This window comes from Elaeis guineensis, chromosome 5 (genome assembly GCF_000442705.2).
Source record: "Elaeis guineensis isolate ETL-2024a chromosome 5, EG11, whole genome shotgun sequence".
Lineage (NCBI taxonomy): Eukaryota > Viridiplantae > Streptophyta > Magnoliopsida > Arecales > Arecaceae > Elaeis > Elaeis guineensis.
The window spans coordinates 54,153,461-54,169,079 of record NC_025997.2 but is presented as its reverse complement, the minus strand read 5'-3'; positions in this window follow the sequence as shown (position 1 = coordinate 54,169,079).

The following is a 15,619-nucleotide window of genomic DNA, read 5'->3' as shown; positions in this document are numbered from 1 at the left end:
CGTATCCGGCTATCCCACTCGTCGCGACCTGGGGTTGACCGTTTGCAAACTTTTATGGCATGACGCTTGGGATCACGTCCCGGTGGGAGTTTCGAAAAGGCTCTTCGGGTCGCCCTAATCGAAAAAAAGCTCCAGCATATGCGCATTAAATGCCAACATATCTGAGGATGGTCGCGTGCGGACGTCAAGGGGAGAACCTTTGGCTGCGACGATCTTTCTGTACTCCCTTCGTTCGAAATTCGAACTCGAAAGTAGGGGACTGGTGTTGGGTAAAAAATACCCTCAGCCGAAGTTCTCAACGGGATTAACCCTCGCAAGTCTCCTCGACTCCCGGCTGCAAACAGACCTCGTTCCGAACTCATACGGGAGCCGAACTTCATTTCCAACCTCACTGCTAAAAGGCTCCAGCCGGACTCCTACCGGAGCCGGACTCCGCCCACAACTCCAACTGCCAGCAGCCTCCGCCCGGACTCCTACGGGAGCCGAGCTCCGTCAACCAACTTCAAACCGCTGGTAAGCCTTCGTCCGGACTCCTATGGAGCCAGACTTCGCCCCTGACTTTAATTGCAAGGAAGACTCCGCCCGGACCCCTACGGGAGCCCGGGCCTCGTCCCCTCTGGTTGCAGACCAGACCTCGTCCGGACTCCTACGGGAGCTGGACTCCCGGCCCACAACTCCGACCCCGCAAGCAGACTCCGCCCGGACTCCTACGGGAGTGAGGCTCCATCACCAACTTCAACCACTTGTAAGCTTCGTCCGGACTCCTACGGGAGCCGGACTTCACCCCTGACTTTAATTTGCAGGAAGACTCACCGCTCGGACCCCTATGGGAGCCCGGGCCTCCATCCCCGGACTCTGACTGCAGACAGACCTTGTCCGGACTCCTACGGGAGCCAGACTCTGCCCCCCAACTCCAACTGCCAAGTAGACTCTGCCCGGACTCCTACGGAAGCCGGGCTCCGTCACCAACTTCAACCGCTGGTAAGCTTCGTCCGGACTCCTATGGGAGCCAGACTTCGCCCCTGACTTTAATTGCAGGAAGACTCCACCCGGACCCCTACGGGAACTGGGCCTCGTCTCCGACTCCGACTGTGGGAAGACTCCGTCCAGACTCTCACGGGAGCCGGACCTCGTCCCCAACTTCGACTGAAGGAAGACTTCGTCCGGACTCCTACGGGAGCCAGACTCCAGGCTCCTCTCAAATGGATAGCTAACCACCCCTCTCCGCCAGACACTCCAGCCAAACTTCAGCCGACAGGTCTGCCTCCCTGGTGTGACACAGCAACGGCCACGATCCTGCCCCACCTCCTGTGATGGATTCTGCGTGGCTCCATTACTCCCTGGCAGACTGCTATGATGCCCATGATCCTGCTCCACTTCCTGCGATGGATACCGCACGATTCTTCCATCCTCTAGCAAGTCGCGACAATGGATGCTGCTCCACTCCCCGCGATAGACTCCACGTGGCGTGTCCCGGTGATAGCCATGATTTCACCCACTACTCTTCTTAACAAACTCCCCCTGACTCTGGGCAGCCCACTGCCAGACGGTTACAGACATCGCTATCAGTCTATTGCTCCCTCCGTCTATAAAAGGGGGACCCCAGATATGTTATTCTCTAAGCTCTCATTTTTACCTAGAAACTCTGCTAAAATTTTCGTTCGAGCACTCCATTCTTGTTGAGGCAGAGAACTGACTTGAGCGTCGGAGGGTCTTGCCGGAGCAACCCCAACTCCGGTTTAGACTTCTTTTGCAGGTCCCGACGGCGACCGCGACTCCCTCGGCTCCAGCTTCTCCGATGCAGGCAGATTTTTGCACCAACAATATCTATATTAATATCGAGTTTAGAACTCAATATCTTAGTGTGGATAGTAGATCACCACATCTGAATCATGAGGACTTGAGGTCTCACTGGTTGTTCGCAGCTGCACAGGATGTTCGACCTCTACGGTTGGTCCACTCGAAGCCTTGTACTGATCGATCGCCTGGAGGGTGCTAGCTCACACAATGATCTCTTGATGGCTGATTTATGTCCTTCTTCTAATCTTTCAGACTCTTTCGGATCTGAAGACGGAATATGGAGGAGGATGTGGTGATGGAAGAAGATGAAGATGAGAACTTTTTTCTCTCTTTTCTTTCTTCCTAAAACCCTAGAATCAGATCTAGGTTTTCACTCACCCAAGAAGAGGAAGATCTCCTCTAATCTCTCATGCTTAGAAAGTCCGCCCACCCAAGACCTCACACCCCTTATGAAACCCTAACTCACGATGGAATTTCTCTCTACATGATCTGATTTTTGTTGCATAAAAATCAGGTCCTTTTATAGATGGCGTGGATGGGGAGATAAGGATCAAGTTCGAATCAAATTCGAACTTAGATAAGAGTTAGGTTTGAAGTTAAATTCAAATTCAATTTGAAATCAACTTAAATCAGATTTTATCTCATCCTTTTGGATATTGAGGTGGGGCGATAAAATATCTTTATGTTGTTAGATGAGTGCCCTAGAAGCCAATCTTGGCTGATGCATACATTTCTCTAGGGTATATTTTTTATACTTGTCGGGCAATTTTATTACCAATCATATTGTATGTGTTTATGATTTATTCTAAAAATTAATAAAGATAATTTTATATATTCTTAAGGTGTTGAGAATTTGAGACATACATCATTAGTAGTTAATTTCTAAAAGCTCCGATCGTAGGATTGTCCCGAAGGACAGTGATCAATCCATTTAAGATCGATGCATGCATCACCTCTTTTCTTGATAGATGGGTCTCGAGTTTGTAGTGTGAAGACACTAAGATGAGAGTGTAGGTGGTTGTTAGAGAATAACTTACACTGAGTATGACCAACATAAGAAACCACTTGGATGTCTACTCACTCGTTAGTGATTTTATCAATACTGCAATGGTGTGACTAGTCCTTTGATCTACAGTGTGTTGGCTATTTGCGGTGAGGCTACTTAGTTTGACTACATATTCTATTGATCCTTAGCCATTCAGATCCTTACTGTATATGTTGACTATTGTAAGTTCAAATTCGCTGTTTGGAGTAGGATACATCTAGATAGAATTTATCGACCTTGGTAGAAACAGAGTAGTCATATGCGATTCGCAAGATTGAGTTTAAAAAATCTCTGACCAAAGCAAGTGTGAATATTAAAATTTTTTTTTTATGAGATTCATAGATGAACTCAAGTCAAGCTAATCTAATATTTGACAGATGATGGGGTTTGATGAGTTCTCTATAACCTCCGTCTAGTCAGGACTCATGATAGAGGGATTGTATCACACGATAACTGCACCTAAGAATTTACCTTTTCTGTTCTGCTGGATTGCCACTACATATTGCTAGGCATCACTGGTAGATCATAAGAACTCACTAGGATCATTTTTGGATCAATGATCCTTGTTGAGATGAGTTGAAATCGTTCCAACCTATTGAAAAGAGTTTCGATGATACTATGATGAAGATCACGGTATGTCTCACTACCAGATAGAATAAAATCTGAGGGGTCACACACAAAAAGAGCATGATCTAATCAATAATTTGGATCATATTCAAACTATCAATTGAATTGATGGTTTGAATTTTGAAAACTACTAATTTATAAAGTGTTATAGTTTTGGCAGCTGCTAATTGTTAGCGTAGGGAATTAATTATAAATATTGTAATTTAATTAGGACTGATTAAATTATAGATCAAGTCCTAATTAATTTAAATTAGATTTAATTGGACTTGATTTAATTTAGTGTTAATTAGTTTCAATTATCTAAATCAGATTTGAATTACAATTCTAATTGGATCTGGTTTGACAGCCTTTCGAATTCGCTTCAATTTGGGCTCGATTTGAACCCGATTGGGATTAAATAAGAATCAGATTAAATCTAACCCTTAAAGCCTATTTTTATTGAGCTTATCTCTCTATATCTCATATAAAAGAATGGAGGGCATGCATAAAAATGTGCCCCCTTTGCTTCTTGTGTGCATGAAAAGAAGGGGCACCAATAGCTGTCGCCCCACCCCATCTGAGATTCTCTCTCTTCTAGATTTATTTTCTATTTAAATTTGATCCAAAATAGGATCAAATCTTATCAAATATGACATGGAAAATTAATTTTTTATGTGATAAAAAATTAAGAAAAGAAGGACGCACGTTTGCGTGCGTGAAAGAAAAGGGGGCGCCAGCTAAGAAAAGGGGGTGCCAATAGTTGGCGCCCCTCCTCTATGTGTCATCCTTCCTTATCTTGATCTCTCTTTCTATTTGAATTTGATTCAAACTAAGAAAGAGATAATGTCTGAAAAGGAAGGATGTTGGACCAGATTTTTGTGTGACAAAAATCAAGAAAGAAAGGTGGGTGTGCACTAATAATGTTGGGAGGTTTTCTTTCTTGTCGTGAGACTTCTTCTCAATGCCACCCTCCCTTCTTCCTTCATCTCCACACCCATAATCTGATAAGATGAGACCCTAAAGAGAGAAAAAGTGAGAGAGAAAGAGAAGAAGAAATGTTCTTCTTCTCTTCTTGGTGATCCGGTTCAGATCCCATCAGATCTGTGCGAAAGGGTTCGGGCAGCGTTCATCTTCTTCAATTTTTAAAAGAGGATTTAGATCCAAAGCTAAGGAGTGAGGCTTGAAAGGTGCTAGCACATCAATGGATTTGATGCCCCAATCAGACATCTCCATGTAGATATCAGTGAAGCCGGGTGCTTGCGCGACTATGACTCGAACCTGAAACATCTACAGGATCCGAAGGTATAGAGATCAAATCTCTGATTTTTTTTGATGTCTTTTATTTTATTTTTAGATTTCAGATCATGATGACATATTCGTATCCAGATCCAACACATGATTTATAGATAAGATTTGATGCATTGTTAAATTAAAAAGATTTTAATTTAATTTACTTTCACTGCATACATAAATTATTTATAAATTTTTTTAAACTACACGCATGAAACCACCGCGTTCTTTAACAGTGGTATCAAAGTCATAGGTTCTAATATGAACATAAAATCTCTTGATGTAAATTTGATTTGTAGAAATGAGATCTGAAGATTAGTTAGATGCTAGACATCATTCTGAAATAAGATTGCCCTGGCATAATATTATTATGTTGAAAGGTTGTCCTAGAATGATATAGAATATTAATTAATGATAGATCTGAAATTTTTACATGTTGTAATGTGATTACAGGTTTGTTTAGGATCTAAAATTATTTCAGATCTAAAATAAATCATGAGTAATTCAGATCTAAAATTAATTTTGGATTTGAATATGTTAATTAGGATATAATTTGGATCTAGTATGGTTACTGAAATTATTTCATATATGTGATATATGCTTGTATGCATAGATTTAAATTAATGTTCATATGTCTAACATGTGAAAGATAATTAGATATGAATTTTAATTGATTACATATATGATATATTAGATTAATCTCTTAGTAGCTTAGTAATCAAATTGGGATAATCACTATGACCGTCCAGTCATAAAAGAAAGAAGGGATTAAAGTACCTCTCTTGCCCATTCGATGGATTCTCTTATAATGTGTAGGGGTGCCGAATGTGATCTTTTCTATGAAATGAATAGCGAATAGAAAGTTATATGTGATATATATTTTAAATTTAGATCTGTTTATGCATGTGTTAAGATATGTATTTTAGATCAATAAATGATATATGTGATATATAATTTTTACACATGATCTGAAACTTAATTTCTGCAAAACTCTAGATTCAAAATCCTAGGTTCTATTTGTATAAAACTAAGAAACTCATGATTGGCATGCTTCTGGAGTCGATTCGATTCTTGTTCGGGTTGACTTGAATGCTTGGCGAGTCAACTTGTTTATGTTGGAGTCAACTTGTGTCACGCCCCCGACCTGAGATCGTGAATCGAGGGTCGCGGCAACCGCCGCATACTTATGAAGAACTCTCTCTATAAGCATGCAAGGCATCTCATCACGATATCAATGCATCACAGCGGAATAAATTCAAATAATTATTATTCAACTGTAATTCAAGTAATTAAATCAAATATCTTACATCCAATAAAATTTTTGCTAAAAAAATAAAAACAATAGATCTAAGTTCAATGAAGTTGACAATGCTAATCTTGCTTCTAAAAGCTTTGTCTCAATATTTCATCCCACGCTCGATATTAATTATCTGAATCTGAAAAATAGAAAGAAAGGTAATGAGCTAGACAGCCCAGTAAGTAACAAATATCTCAACTAGATAATTCAGATATTATATAATTTTCAAGAATAATGCTGCAAATAAACATAAGATTATATTTCATGCTGATTTAATACAAATCAAATATTTTCAAATATTCACATATAATATAATCATAAATCCGATTCGATTTAAAATACTCGTAACTCAACAGCCTTGACTATGACCAACGTTTAACCCCTATTGGCGGGATCCACAGAATACCAGCGCACAACCCCCACTGGCAGGGTCCACAAATACCAGCGCACAACCTCCACTGGCAGGGTCCACAAACACCAGCGCACAACCCCCACTGGCAGGGTCCACTGAGTACCAACATATAATCTCCATTGGCGGGGCCCACTGAAACATAGTTAGGCTGAGAGTATAAATCTGATCTGTATCAAAACACTTTGTATCATAATATATCATAATTTTTCACTGAACGTGTGCATAAATCGACGTACCATAATATTTCAAAAGCATTTTTCTTTCAAAACATAATTTCATAAATCATGCATAATTTTCAGAGAATAATTATTTATTTTTAGAATAAATATGGAATATCTCGAGAAGATGATTCATTAACTTACCTTTCTCGAAGCACTGAATGAACAGATCGACTAACTTCTAGGAGATTCTTCCGTGCCTATTATTGAAAATTATATTTTTACATTAATTTTAATTCAAAATTAAATCTAACAAATTTCAAAATCAAAACCTCACTTAAAATCAGACTCTTCCTTATACTCGATCAAGATCATCAATGAAGCCTTCCACTTCGCTAATCCTAGAGGAATAACTTTAGAGAGAGAAAAATCCATCAAGAGAGGGAAATAATCTAGAGAGAGAAAATTTTAGAGAGAGAAAGTAGAGAGAGAAAGTCCAATTCTAGAGAGAGAAAATCAGGGTTCAGATTGAAAGAAGAGAGAGAAGAGAGAGAAACTCTCTCTCTCTCATCATTTTTTTTATTTTATTATTTATTTATTTATTTATTTATTTGTTCATATATATATATATATTTATTATTATTATTATTATTCTTTTCTTTTCTTTTCTTTTCTTTTTCTCTTTTTTTTTCTTCTTTTTCTTTTCTTTTCTTTTCTTCTTTTTCTTCTTTTCTTTTCTTTTTCTTTTCTTTTCTTTTTTTTTCTTCTTCTTCTTCTCGGCTCTTCCCACACCGAAACAGGGGACCGGCGTCCCCTCCTTTTGTCGGGCCATTCAGGCCACGATCGCCGTGGCGGAGGCCGGCAGCAGACGGGGGCCACTCCCCCGGTCACGGAGGAGTATGGCCGGCAGTCGATTACGATCGCTGGCGCCAAAAAATCAAAGAAAAAGAGGCTTGAAAATAGGATCTTTTTCCCGACCGAAAATCGGCGACGCTCGTCGTCGGCCGCTGTGCACAAGGGCATGGGAGGAAGGGGAAGGAAGAGGGAAGAAGAGAAAGACTTACCTCGGCCTCCGGTGATCTCGTCGGTGGGCAATCACGACGAGAATCAAAATGGTGTCCACGGCTCTACTTCGGGAAAATCGGAGAGAAGGAGAGAGGGAAGAGGCCGATGTTCGGTCTCAAGGGAGAGGGGGTCTTTTTATAGAGAGTCCTAGGACTCCGAGGGGTCCTAGGATTCTCGATTTGCTTGGGTTTCGCCGGAGAAGAAGACTCCTATCGGGAGTCTTCTTCCCGATTTCCTCTATTTTTCTTTTTTTTTTTATTTTGGGTTTTGGTGGGCTGAATTGGGTTTTGGGCTATAACATTCTTCACCCCTAAAAAGAAATTTTGTCCTCGAAATTTTTCATACCTGTCACCATTGTATTGGAAGCCTGTGGATTTTGTTGAGTAAGTGCATAAACTCTTCCCTGGGTTTTAGAAATCTGTCCACCACCCTTATGTTGTCCTTCATGAGTTCTTTGGCCAACTTGATTTTCAGTATTTAGCAGGCAGCTAGCAATTTTATGATCCTTCTGACCATATTTGAAACAAGCACCTGTATTCCAATAGCAATCCTTGTCTACATGATTTTTGCCACATCTGGAGCACGGCTCACCATCAATCTGTTGAGTCTTATTGTCTACTGCTCCCTTAACTGATCTTTTGATGTTTTTATTATTCTGTCCTTGTGTATCATTTGATTTTGCTCTCTTTCTTTGCCTTCTTTCCCTTTCCATGCGTTCATCATTGACTTTCCTTTCAATTATCAGTGCTTTGTTTACCACATCGGCATAAGTTGTCAATTCATATGGAACCACTTGTTTTCGAATTTCAATTCTCAGTCCCATCTCGAACTTGTGAACACGTTCTTGCTCACCATCCACTAATCTCGGAGCAAATTTTGCTAACTCTGTAAATTTTGCTTCATATTCAGTCACATTCATACCCTTTTGCTTCAAATAAATAAACTCTTGCTCTTTCTGGATCCTTATACTTCGAAGAAAATACTGATCATAGAATGCAATCCGAAATCTTTCCCAGGTAAGTATTTCGCCGTCTTGTTCATGCTTGCGCTATAGTCGCTGACACCAGTTGTATGCTTCTCCTTGTAGTAAATAAGCTGCATATCGAATCTTTTCTTCATCAAGACACTCTTGGACAGCGAAGGCCTTCTCCATCTCCATTATCCAGTTATCAGCCTCCAAAGGTTCAGTAGTCCCCTTGAAAGCTGGAGGAGCAAGCTTTTTAAATTCTGAAATGTTGTTCCATTGTACTGGTTGCTCTCCATGTTGTGGTGGTGGATGCTGATGTTGTTGTGTATCTCATTGTATCTGCTGTTGTTCAAATATTTGCTGCTGTATTTGTTGTTGCGCTTGTACCATCCTGATTAGGGTCTGCATTAACTGAGCCATATCTGGTTTCTGACGTGCTCTCAAAGCACTCCCATTAGGATCTACAACTCCCACCTCCTGAGGGGTGCCACTGGTCAGATGGGGAGTGCTACCATCCCGTGGTTGTGATGTCTCTCTTGCAATTCTTTGAGTAGTTCTTGTCATTCTACGGGGAGGCATGGTAACCTTGTAGTAGTAAAACCTTATTAGATTCATTGATCTATTTGTTAGGATGGGTTTATTATGATGCTCATACTCTAACGTCCCAATTTTCTTAATGTTTACCCATCTACACTCATACTATGTCAAATTTTATGTGTCATAATTTATCCACTTATGCTCTGATACCATATTAATTGTCACGTCCCCGACCCGAGATCATGAATCGAGGGTCGTGGCAACCGCCGCATACTTATGAAGAACTCTCTCCATAAGCATGCAAGGCATCTCATCACGATATCAATGCATCACAGCGGAATAAATTCAAATAATTATTATTCAACTATAATTCAAGTAATTAAATCAAATATCTTACATCCAATAAAATTTTTGCTAAAAAAATAAAAATAATAGATCTAAGTTCAATGAAGTTGACAATGCTAATCTCGCTTCTAAAAGCTCTATCCCAATATTTTGTCCCACGTTCGATATTAATTATCTGAATCTGAAAAATAGAAAGAAAGGTAATGAGCTAGACAACCCAGTAAGTAATAAATATCTCAACTAGATAATTCAGATATTATATAATTTTCAAGAATAATGCTGCAAATAAACATAAGATTATATTTCATGTTGATTTAATACAAATCAAATATTTTCAAATATTCACATATAATATAATCATAAATCCGATTCGATTTAAAACACTCGTAACTCAACAGCCTTGACTATGACCAACGTTTAACCCCCATTGGTGGAGTCCACAGAATACCAGCGCACAACCCCCACTGGCAGGGTCCACAAATACCAGCGCACAACCCCCACTGGCAGGGTCCACAAACACCAGCGCACAACCCCCACTGGCAGGGTCCACTGAGTACCAACGTATAATCCCCATTGGCGGGGCCCACTGAAACATAGCTAGGCTGAGAGTATAAATCCGATCTGTATCAAAATACTTTGTATCATAATATATCATAATTTTTTACTGAATGTGTGCATAAATCGATGTACCATAATATTTCAAAAGTATTTTTCTTTCAAAACATAATTTCATAAATCATGCATAATTTTTAGAGAATAATTATTTATTTTCAGAATAAATATGGAATATCTCGAGAAGATGATTCATTAACTTACCTTTCTCGAAGCACTGAATGAACAGATCGACTAACTTCTAGGAGATTCTTTCATGCCTATTATCTAAAATTATATTTTTATATTAATTTTAATTCAAAATTAAATCTAACAAATCCCAAAATTAAAACCTCACTTAAAATCAGACTCTTCCCTATACTCGATCAAGATCATCAATGAAGCCTTCCACTTCGCTAATCCTAGAGGAATAACTTTAGAGAGAGAAAAATCCATCAAGAGAGAGAAATAATCTAGAGAGAGAAAATTTTAGAGAGAGAAAGTCCAATTTCAGAGAGAGAAAGTCAGGGTTCAGACTGAAAGAAGAGAGAGAAACTCTCTCTCATCATTTTTTTTATTTTATTATTTATTTATTTATTTATTTGTTCATATATATATATATAAATATATATATATATATATTTATTATTATTATTATTATTATTATTATTTTTCTTTTCTTTTCTTTTCTTTTCTTTTTCTCTTTTTTTTTCTTCTTTTTCTTCTTTTTCTTTTCTTTTCTTTTCTTCTTTTTCTTCTTTTCTTTTCTTTTTCTTTTCTTTTCTTTTTTTCCTTCTTCTTCTCGGCTCTTCCCGCACCGAAACAGGGGACCGGCGTCCCCTCCTTTTGCTGGGCCATTCAGGCCACGGCCACCACGACGGAGGCCGGTGGCAGATGGGGGCCACTCCTCCGATCACGGAGGAGTATGGCCGGCGGTCGATTACGATCGCCGGTGCCGGAAAATCAAAGAAAAAGAGGCTCAAAAATAGGGTCTCTTTCTCGATCGAAAATCGGCGACGCTCGTCGCCGACTGCCGCGCACAAGGGCATGGGAGGAAGGAGAAGGAAGAGGGGAAGAAGAGAAAGACTTACCTCGACCTCCAGTGACCTTGTCGACGGGCAATCACGACGAGAATCAAAACGGTGTCCACGACTCTACTTCGAGAAAATCGGAGAGAAGGAGAGAGGGAAGAGGTCGATGTTCGGTCTCAAGGGAGAGGGGGTCTTCTTATAGAGAGTCCTAGGACTCCAAGGGGTCCTAGGATTCTCGATTTGCTTGGGTTTCGCCGGAGAAGAAGACTCCTATCGGGAGTCTTCTTCTCGGTTTTCTCTGTTTTTCTTTTTTTTTTTTTATTTTGGGTTTTGGTGGGCTGACTTGGGTTTTGGGCTATAACAACTCGAGACCCGGGTGTAGGGTTCGACGGACAACATGCGTAGTGAAAGCATAATAGATTTCAAAAAATTTTAGCATAATGAAATCCTAATTAACTCAAACTCTAATCCTAGGAACCCCCTTGAAAATATACAATCATATAAACACATCCATAATGGAAGCTATAGAGGAATACCTGCAACGCTTATTCCAAAACTCTAGCAGAATCTCTACCAGGCGCCTAAGTGTTCGCCCTCCAACGGTGATGCACACAGGATCTTGATCAAGACATTGACTCCTTAAGATGGTTTCTCCCTCTGAATTCTTCCTCCAAGAACTTCTCTAGGCAGCAAAACTTTAGGGCTTCCTTCTTCTCTCCCTAGCCTTCCTATCTCTACCTTTCTTCCTCTTTGCCTTTCCTAATTCTCTTCCTAGACCTTTGTCCTAAAATTGGACTTGTCCTTACTATTTTAGGACTTGTCCTAATAAGGGAAGGAAGAGAGCTATTCAGACAATCTAGGAGACTTGTAAGAAAGAAGAGATGGAATTATTTTCCCAATGGATTAGAATATCCGGCACAGCACCCTACTTATAGTTAGCGATTGGATGCCATCGGGATCATCTCATGCCTCCTACCAATTTTACATGCCCATCAGCAAGCCAGGGACATGTGGCAAATATCAGAAAAGAGTTTCAAGAGTTGCTGCACACAGAACGACTCTTCGGAGAAACTTTTCTAGTGTTTTTTCGAGAAGTCGCGAGGCCTCACTTGGGTGGTATAATTCTCCACCCTTGATCCATGTAATTTGGCCATCCAAGGGCCCACAAGGGAGGCACCAATGTGCTTTAGGCATGGAAAAAAAAATCAGATTAATGTGGCATGTCATAAAATTAAGAGACCATAACGACATGGACTCTTATAAATGGTGCATGAGTTGTGGGTGGCTAGGGTTCCATATTTATCCAAGCTTTTCGATAACAAACAAGTGGTTAAGAGGTAGAAGGGCTCTTCTGTGCCTCTTATTAACCTGAAGACCATGCCATATAAAAATTTCATCGAGGAAATAAATGGATAAACATGGAATGTGGCATCCCATGGGACGCCATAAAATTCTTCATGCACAAAATAAACACCATGTGCCAGAGAGAGAATCTCTGGCACATGTGTTGGGTTTCGGTGGCACAGTGGAAGGGTTAGGTGTTTAAAATTTTCATTCAAAATATCTAATGCACTGGAAGCCCTAATGCCCAGAAACTCTTGACTATAATAATCAAAGCATAATAAATATAAATTAAGATAAGAAGAATACCTATAGCGCTAATCTCAATATTCACAAGGCATCCAAGTGTCCACCCTTCAATAGTGATCCACACAAAAATTGAACCAAAAACAGTGCTCCTTCTTCACCTTGCTTTAAGAGTTCTAGCCCATAGAACTTGACTAGCCTAGTACCGATCAAGTTTCTTCAAGAACCTGACCTCACCCTCTTAGAACTTCCTCTGAACTTTTGATTCTCCTTCTTTAGGACCCTTACAACCCTTGTTAGGACCAGATAAGACTTTGTTTTAAATCCTAAAGCCTTGTCCTAAAACTAAGATAGGTTGTAAGAAAGAAAGGAGAGCAACAGGAGAGAAATTAGAAACCCCTCTTCGATTCTTTAGATACCTAGCACCCTGGCCTATTTATAGCCACTAGAGGGATGCCAAAAGAGAGGGACATACCTTATCCAAAAGGCATATCTGATCTGATTATCAGAGATAAGAGTTCCTTCAAGCAGGACTCTTGTCCATGATACGTCGATCAGCACCCTAGTCTGCGCGCGTGCAACCAAAGAAGGGATGTTTTCACATCCCTTCTCAAATTAGAAAAATCCTAAAAAATTCATGTAGATTGAATATTCAATCTAGATTTCAGAAAATAAAAAATAGTGATAAAATTCTAATAGAAGGATGCTTTCCTCGCACCTCTTCACGCGAGTGCTGATCACCATGCGCGCGGCATCAGGACCGACTTATGGCATCCGTTTGGCATCAAGATAAGTCTGGAAAAATTCCATAAAAATTATCAAAAATATCCTATCAAATTGGAACATCATCATTAAAAATCATTCCAATCAAAAAGCATTTGGTAGTGAGAAGGACTCTCCAAATCACAGAGAGATGCGACACTCCTGCGCGCGCGCGCGAGACATCCTTCTTTTTCTAATTTTTTCTCTTCTCTAAAAATTCCAGAAAAAATATATCTCATGCTTTGAGATATGTACCAGAGGATGGAGGGTAATGTGAGCTATCACACATAATTTTAATCCTATAAAAAATAATATTTTTTCTTCTACCCACGCCAACACTTGTATGCAGAACCTGTTTTGCACCAAGAGTCCACCACAACTTAGACTCTTCATAATTGGTGTTAACATGGGATGTGGTGCCCCAATTTAGGTTGCTTCCAGGTGATATGACCTGACCCAAATGTCTACCAAATTGGGCTAGCTAATTAGCAAGGGATGGGACCAAATTGGTCTCCAGAGGAGCAAGGGTTTCCACATGTGCTAGCATGCTTATCGGAACCCTGATTGAATCCAAAATTTCAATCAACTTTTTTCAAAAGGGTCCTTGGCCAATTTTTATATGTGTGTGACCCATTGGATTCCACATCTAGCTAGTAGTAGGTTTGGATATAAGTTAATCAAATTTGATTAGATTTCAATCTAATCAATTTAGGTCCAATTGAGCTAACCCGAGTTCAACAATTAGAATCCTTTCTAATTAGCGATCGAATTAAACTCTTTAATTTGATCAAAAACCTACAAGTCAAGATTAACATCTAGCAATGTATCATGACTATCCAGAAGATATAAAATTTGATAAAAATACCAAATATACCCTTTAGTGGTAAATTATCGTGCAATTCAATCCTTCGATCATTCTTGCACCCTGAATATATTCATGACTATGGAATCATGTCAAACTCAAACACATATTTATATCGATTTTCAATTAACCAATGATGACTCCAATGAAGAAGCTTAAAAATTCTTTCTAATCTCCTTCCTGCTTTTGGCCAAAAGACTTTTCTGAGTTATCTAGGATTGAGAATACATAGGATGCAATCTCCTTTTACTAGGAGTGATCAATTCTATATTGACCTACTCACAACCTTTATACACACTCCACCATATCCAGAACACCCCGTACATATCTTAATGCCATGCTTAGGTATGAATCAAAATATGGATTTATGTGCACAAGATTCCATGGTGGTTTCAGGTTTAAGGATCACTTGCACAACTTTCACTTAGAGAACCATCTTTGACATGCAAATAAGGCTTCCATTAGATATTCTATTTCATCGAGTCAAGTTAGTGGACTCATTTCTTAAATGAGCACCCACATCTTTGTATTAGTGTCTCACAAAAGTGGTTAGTGAGATCTGCCACCCTCTCCATTGAGCATACATAGGATGTACCAGTCGATCCGGAACATTGATCCCTGACTCCATGCTCCTACGATCAGGAATATTTAATATTAGGATTTTAGAATTTTAGGTCTCACTAGTATGATCAATTCATGTCTCTTAAAATTATTATCCTAATCTTTGAGGTTCATCATAATCTTAGACATAATAAGATACAGCTAATATGATGAATCAATGCCTCAAATAATAATAAATATCATTTCATGAGTTGAAAAATTGTAAAGAAAGTTCCATCACAACACACTTGCGATTGGCTTATAGGGTACTTTTCTTTCAACATGGAATTTCAAAAAGGTGGTGCTAATGACTTGGCTTAATCAGCCACAAGTCAACCCAATTTAGGAATAAATCTGATTTGATTTTAATTGGATTTGATTAGCCCAATCCAGAACCAATTTCAAATCTGATTCGAAACTAGGAGCTAGGGTTTGCAACACATGCTAGCATATTCATTTTGCAAACTTGATATAATCCAATTAGACCTTTGATCAATTTTCTTTGTGTGTAACCCGTTGGGTTCCATATCTGGCCAGTAGTAGGTATAAATGCAAGTTGATCAGATTTGATTAAAATTCAACCTAACCAATTTAGGACCAATCGAGCTAATCCAATTTTAGCAATTAGAATCTTTTTTAATTGGTGATCAAATTAAATTTTTTA